Source organism: Hirundo rustica, chromosome 24 (genome assembly GCF_015227805.2).
Source record: "Hirundo rustica isolate bHirRus1 chromosome 24, bHirRus1.pri.v3, whole genome shotgun sequence".
In the NCBI taxonomy this organism is placed as follows: Eukaryota; Metazoa; Chordata; class Aves; order Passeriformes; family Hirundinidae; genus Hirundo; species Hirundo rustica.
The window spans coordinates 472,237-479,683 of record NC_053473.1 but is presented as its reverse complement, the minus strand read 5'-3'; positions in this window follow the sequence as shown (position 1 = coordinate 479,683).

The window sequence follows — 7,447 nt, the reverse complement described above, 5'->3', positions numbered from 1 at the left end:
TGGGTGGCTGCCAGCCAGGTGTCCCGGATGGGTGACCATCAGCTTGTCCTCGTGGTGGGCGTGTTCCACTCCCTCCATGGCCTGACTGGGGCTAGTGCTGCAGGACCAGTATCTGGGGAACAGAGGAAAAAGGAGCTTGTGATGCTCATGTCAATACAGGATAAACCAGTGACTCCTGTATTTTTCTGCTCCCACCCCAAGTGGCAGCAAATTTTGGCACAAGGAGGGGTGACACCCCCGCTTCTCTCCCCCGTGAAGAACACCCCGTGGTAACTCAGAGAGACAGGGAGGGAAGGTTGTGACGATTTTGTGGCTTCAGCATGGGATTCCCCGGAGGACTAGGGACAGCAGACTCCCCCCGTTGACATGCCAGCAGTGATGCCGGACGCGCCGGACCCCAGGGAGGGGCTCCCAGCCCTTCCGGAGATGCCCCACCCTGAAAATTCCCCTGGCAGAGGCAGAGCCTTTCCGTGTCCCCCCCGCCTCTGATTTCCCCCCTGTCCGGGGGCCGAGCCTCAGCAAACTCCGACCCCCACTCGCATTCCCAGCTGTCGCCACTCCGGCCCCGCTCCGGGGGCTGGAGGAGAATCCCGACTGCACCCCATGGGGGTCCCCGGGCCAGCCCTGCCCGGGGATGTCCGGCAGCCAAAGAGCCGATGCAGCTGGAGCACAAGCAGGGGGATGGAGAGCCGGGAGGATGAGAAGGGCTTGGGAGGGGTGAGGAGGCCTGGTGGGTTTTGGTGTAGGGAACAGAAATGGGGTAGGTGTTTTTGGGGTGCTCCCTGGGCCCCGTTTCAGGGGGTCAAGCTCCTCCCAGTCCATCTCACTCACTGAGGAAACGCGACTTCTGGCTGTCTGCGAGGAAAAATGCCTTGAAAGGCAAATTTGTGAGGCTGTGACCAAGGATAAACCCTCCGTTCCTTGCTCAGGTCGCCCGACGGTCCCACGGGACCAGGGAGAGCCAAGGTCTCCAGCTCCGTGCAGGAGGAACGGCAGAAGGAGGGATAGAGGAGGGATGCAGGAGCCGCCGGCCGCCGCAGCTGGACGGGAGAGGGCACCAACCGCCCGCTTATCCACAGCCGAGTCCGGGTTTGGGGAATACACACCGCCAGTCAGAGCCCAAAAGCATCTGAGACCCCTTTGAATCCCCCTTTTTGGGGGGGCAACCCGTCCTTCTCCCCGCAGAATCTAGGGTGGGGCCCCTGGGGGCCGAGAGAGGGGGATCAGGATCTGGAAACCCGTGGGGTGTTCCCCTTGTATCCAGATCCAGTTCTCCAGCAGGGATGATCCCAGCTATTTATTTCCAACCCCCTCATGGGAGAAAATCTCGAGGTTTGTTTTTTCCCGCGGCGTAATGACCCCAACAGGTGCTTTTCCTGCCTGACGGCCGAAAATAACTCCCAGGGTTTGGCTTCCTGCAGTTCCCGCTCCAGTCCCAGTTCCCTCACTCATCTTTTGGGCCAAAACATCCTAATCTGGGAATGGGAGGCTCCAGGGAAGTGGGGGGACTCCCCGGAAACACTTTCCTTTGCATTTTCCTGCTCATTTGGGGATGAGATTGTCCTGGAGAAGGAATTTTTGGCCTCAACTGTAGCAGACACATTTGCCCCCAAATCTGTTTTGGGGAGCAGCTGGCTTTTATCCCATGGGGAAGAACAGGAGTGCGATTTGAGGGGCTCCCTTCTCTATTTCTTCTGCAGCAGAAATATAAAACACTTTAAAGATTATTAATAAAGAAAAATTATTATTATTGTTGTTGTTGTTGTTGTTGTTGTTATCTCTCTCTTCTGTCCCTCACAGATGCTCTTTCCCACTGCCCATGTCCCATCTGCTCCTTTGGCTCCATGGATTTAATTGCTTTTGGGGAGCGCAGTGGCTGGGGTAGGGGGGAGCCCCTCAGCCACTGGAGTTCACGTGGGTCTCTGTCCTCTCAAGGGCATTTATTTAGGGATGTGAAACTGGGAGCCTTGGTTGCCCCTGGGGCTGGGGAAGTCCCTTGTCCCCTGGAGGGTACCCTGGGCTCCTTTCCCAGTTTCCCAGTTTCCAGTGCCTGGGTATTTTTAATCCCAGCAGATCCCTAGAGGTGCAACATCCCAGCTCCTGCCCCCCTATAATATTTTGGGAAGGGTGAGCAGGTGTGAGCGCCATGAGGACACACGGGTGTCACGGGGAGGCTCCTTCCCTGCTCCGTGCCCAGCCTGGATGGAAGAGATGGACACGGATGGCAAACGCTGCTCCAGCCAAGGCTTTTCATGGAAAGGGCTGCTTCTGGGGTGAGGAGAGGAAATTTGGGGTTACTGCCTTCACAATGCCGTCTGGGGTCTCTGCCCTTCAGCCTGGTGCTTTTCCCAGCCTTTCCCAGCAAGGGAATGCGGAGCCTGCATTGCCCCTCGCCCCTGCCCGCTCTGCTCCCCCAGAGCTCGGAGAGAATCTGCGCTGTGTCAGCCCTCCAAAACTGCTGACACCCCTTGGCCTGTGGAGCTCTGATGGATCCCCCCCTTTCCCCTCCTCTCCAGCCTCTGGAGCCGGGCAGCACCGCTGTGGCAGCAGGTCCGGGCTATCACCGAGTGAGCTCTCGGGCACGAATTCCTCCGGGGCTCCGCAGTGTGGGGCTGGGTGTCTCCGGCTCGGCGCTGCCCCCAGATGCCCCAATCCTGGGCGGAGCGGGTGTAAAGGCAGCAGAAGGCTCCGCGTCCAACGGAGCTGATGCGCTCCGAGCTCGCCGCAGGATCTCCTGGCTTCCAGTCCCCGAGGAAGGCGCGTGGCTGTGGGAACATCTCCGCGATGGTCCCTGCTGTGAGCTCTGCGGAATGTCACAAGTCCCGCTGCTGTGTCACGGTCCTGGACGAGCCATTCCCCGGGGATCAGCTGGGACGCTGCTTTCGGCCGCGCTCGGATGCTACAGGGGCGTTTGTGCTGCTCTAGGGCCACGGGGGAAACGAGCCCAGATGGAAGAGAAGTGGAACAGGGCAGGAGGCGGATCCCCTGCGCTGATAAGGAATTTTCCACGTCTTCCACGGGAATCTGCAGGTTTAGGCATGTGCGAAGGGTTTGAACAGCTTTTCCTACAACGCAGAGAACCTACCCAGTGAATTCCTGTCGTGAATTAATTTATGGATATAAAAGAATTTGCCTTAAATTGGTTGGAAGGCAATGATTTGGGCAGCAGCAGGGTGCAGGGCTCAGGGGCTGGAGGAGCTGGGTGGAAGAAGAGCTTTCCTCTTGGAGGATGGTGAGATGGTTACAGCCTCTGAGAGTCTGAGTGGGGGGAAAAGCTGCATTACCAAGCCCGAGAGCTGTAAGTGACAGCTGGAAGCTAAAAGCAGGGAATTTAAAAATAGAAATATGGGACAAAATGCTAAAGTGAGAGATAAGGGCTTGGGGAGCAGCAACCATGGTTTCTTTTTTGCACCTCTCCTCACTCAGGGGCACCGATCCAGCCAGCCCAGTCTTCCTTGGACATTTCCCACTGTCGCTGTCACTCCTTCATCCCATTTTTCTCCTTAACCCCAACACCACTCCTGTGGTGCCTCCAGGTGTCCCCAGGCCATCACAGCCCCTGGACTGGAGGTGGCCCTGAGCTCTTCCAGCCACAACACCAGCTCAGCTCTTCATATATTTCCTCCACAACACCCACCATGTATTTCCCACAACACCCACTCAGCCCCTCCCACATATTTCCCCAAAGATCAATTAGAAATTCCATCAAAGGAAATAGTTTCCCTCAATGAGCCCTTGTAGCAAACCAGAACTCACATTTTCCCTTTTCTATTTTCATCCCTCACAGACTTTTTTTTCTCCTCTTTCCTGAGCAGTCACTGTTTCACGCCAGTCTTTGCCTCAGAAGGATCTGTCATCACTTCTGGGTGTTCCAGAGCCCTCACAGCATCGGGCTCCCTGCTCCCACCCCACGGGACAGCGGGGCTGGAGGCAGCTGGCGCTGTGCTGCCCTTCCACGGGCTGCTGCAACTGAAGCCAGAGGCCAAACAGCGCTGGGTTTGTTCCAGGGGCGGCCCTGGAGAGGGGGCGAAGGGTTTGAACCGTCCTCGAAACTGCTTGGCAAGATTGAAAAGGTTTAACCCCCTCCTGCCCCACAGAGCCAGCTGGAAACGGTGGCAGCAGTAGCTCCTGGCCCTCAGCCTGGAGTGATAACACTCCCGGGGCTCCCTGGGGAATAAAATAACCGGTGTGGGGAGGAAGAGACAGCAGTGCCGAGGCAAATGGCCGGGATCGGGGCGTGGGGGCGGACCTCGGCACGGACCTCTGCCCTACCCCGGTGCCCTGCCAGGGCTGGCGCTGCCAGGGCTCCCTGCGCTCGGATCAGTTTTCTCTTCCAGCCGGGGATGTCTCAGCAGCTCCTCCCTGACAGGGCAGCCCAAAAGCCCAGCAATATCCTGCTGTGCCAAGGCATCCGGCACAGTGACCCAGCTACCTGTGGGCAACCTCTGGCTGGCATCTGGCAGGGATCCGAGTGGGGCCTGACCCATTTGCTTACTGTGGGAATCTGCAGCATCATGGATGTGGCATCTACCCAGGCTAGAGGGAACTGGGGCATGTCTCTGTGCCAGCACAGGGCTGAGAGATCACAGGCACCTCCCAGGACTCAGTTTCTCCCTCAGCGCACAAGCAGCACTGCCAACCTGTCCTTCCCAACCTGCTCTGGGTGGCAGGGGCGGGATGTGCTCAGTGGGAGCAGGTAGTCCACAGGGAAACAGCCTTTCCTTCATCCACTCTTGGGGATTTGCCCATTTAAATTATCTTCTGGGATGTTTTCTGTGCTGTGTCATTGCTGTTGAGCATCTCCTGCCAAGCCCAGATGGGGATGCACCACCGTCCAGAAGTTTGGGGCTCCTTGCTCCCCAGACAGCTTCCCAGGGCCGTCTGTTCCTTTAAATGGAAGAGAAACTGAGCACAAGTCATAGACCAGCTGTGTCCTGAGTGAGGTCCCCAGAGCTCTGTGTCACTGGCACACAGAGCGGTGGCCTCAGTACTGTGGGATGAGCATCACTGAAACTTCTCAGCACAGTGGAGAATTCCCTGGAAAAGCTCCGGGGTTTCCCTTTGTTTGCTGCTTCTTCCTTTGCCTTGTGCCATCCTGTGTGGAAGCACCAGACCATGGCACTTGGGGGTCATCCTAATTAATATCTCTCAGAGCCATCAACCCTCCAAGCACACATCCCTGTGCTGCTGGCACCAGCCACACTCTTAATTAACTTTCCTAATTAAGAGGCCCCTTTCCATGACCAGAAATGCTGTGGAATGGTCACCATGATGGAAGAGGTGGGGAAATCCTCAACTTCTCCTGCCCTGATCGCCCAGAATGGCACCATGGAGCTGCTCTTTGTTTAGGTAAACTGAGGCAGGAGGGGGGGAAGCTCACACCCCAGAGGAAAGCTGAAGAAAGGTGACCAGAAATGAGCTCCCCAAGCCCTGACTTGTCTCCCTTCAAAAGCATTTCTTGGCTGCTGCCAAGCCCTGGGGGTTCAGTCAGGGTTTGGTCTCATCAGCCAGCCCCAACACGCCACAGCCTTGGGTGCATCCCACTGACATTAAGCCAGACGCCAACTGTCCCCTCCTGCCATGGAGCTGGTGCAGAAGCCACACCATGTCCCCTGTTTGTCCGCCTCATCCCATCTCTCCCTGTGTGCCAAGGGTATTCATCTGTAGCAGCATCATCCAACACCGGGATCTTCACCATCCATTGCAGCTCTCAGGACATTTTCTCCTTAAAAATCCCAGAAAGAACCTGGAAGACCTGAATAACTTTCCCAGTGTTTGATGCTCACCAGAAAATTCTTTTTCGTGGGTTTTTAAGGACTTCCTGACACTCTTTGGACACATCCCCAGCTTGGTGTCAGGAGAATGAACGGATAATCCCTGTCTGTTAGGAATGGGCTCTGTGCAATCACCTGGATCAATTTGGTCATCCAACCTCTGCAGCCTTCGCCCATGCCATGGGACACTTGGTTTGGGCTGGTGAGAGAGCTCGGACCCCCTCTGGCAGGTTCACAGCCAGCAGCTCCTTTTTGGCATAACACAGTGGTTTTGGGGGGGTGCTGCTAAAATTGAGCATTCGGTGGCACAAATCCAGGGAGGGAGAACAAACTGCAAATCCACAAAGGAAAAGGAGTGGTTTTAATCTCTGTTTGGGAGATTTGCATACAATTAGGCCGGGCCCTGCCTGCATTTGCTTCCGCATTGCACTCCCGTGAGGAACCTGCCAGTTTTCCTGCCCTGCTCCCAGCCAGAGGTTGATTGCAAGGACACTCACCCTGGGAAGGTGGTGGGCGAGGGGTTTTGGGCTCTCTGGGAATGCCCTTTCCACCCTCACTAGCCCAGCCTGAGCACCCCCATCCCATCCCCTGCCTCTGGATTTTGGGGCTCAGCCGTTGGGGGCATCACTTGTCCCTGCAGTGGAGGAGGTGTGAGGAGATGCTGCGGGATGCGAACGCTCCATAAATAGCGCTGTGTTTACAGGAGCTCGCAAGCCTCCGTTTATTTTTCTCTCTGCACAGCAAACAGATCGTTCAGACCGAACTAAGCTCACCTCACCCTGCTGCTGGTACAGCCCAGCGCCCAGAGGTGGCACAATGCCACAGTCTCGGGACAGGCTTAGGAGGCTGCAACCCCCGGCTCTTTGCAGGCCGCTCGCCCAAGGGGGAGAGCAGGCACTGCCTGGGACGGCAGCTGATGGAAAATCAGCCCTGGGTTGGGATGGTCCCACAGCTGATCTCATCCCTGCTGTGGGGTGTGCACGCTCTGATGAAGAGAGGGGTGAGGGACAGCCCCGAGGGGCAGATCCAAGGGTTGGGACATCTCTCACTAGGCAGAGCAAAGCAGGGGACAACTCCAGTCCCGAGTATCACCAGAGGAGGGAGAAAGGACAGGGAGAGGTGCAGATGGGGGTCGGGAGAGTCCCCTTGCCCCACGGCTGAGGTCCTGTTCCTTGCAGCATTTGGATAAACCAGCTGCGCTCCTTGGAAGTGATTTATGTAAGATGAGCTGTGCAGGTGCCTGGTGCACGTCCGGGGGTCCCTGGAGGGATTGGGTGGTTCAACTCCATCAGTGAGATCGAGCCCCCAGACCCATTTCTTTGTACTGCCCAGCCCGGGGAGGGGATTTGTGGGGTGTCCGCATTCCCCCAAACTTCTCCTAGAACCTTAAAGAGTGTCTGGTCCAGTCTCAGCAGCAGTTCAGGGCCACCATTCCTCCACATGCCTTGTGTGGACAGACGCTTCCCCTCCCCAGCCCGGGCAGTGCAGTTCAGAGGATGAAGACTTTGGGGGGGGTCTCACCCCCACCCACTCCAAAAGTGATTTTGGGTGAGGCGGTGTCAGCCAGGGCACGGCTGAGCACCAGAGCTCCTTGAGGCCATTCGGGTCTTGCCTGGGCTCCCGACGCCCTCCTGGGGCACAGCCCTAAGCCGCGCTGGCCGTGCCGGGGACGG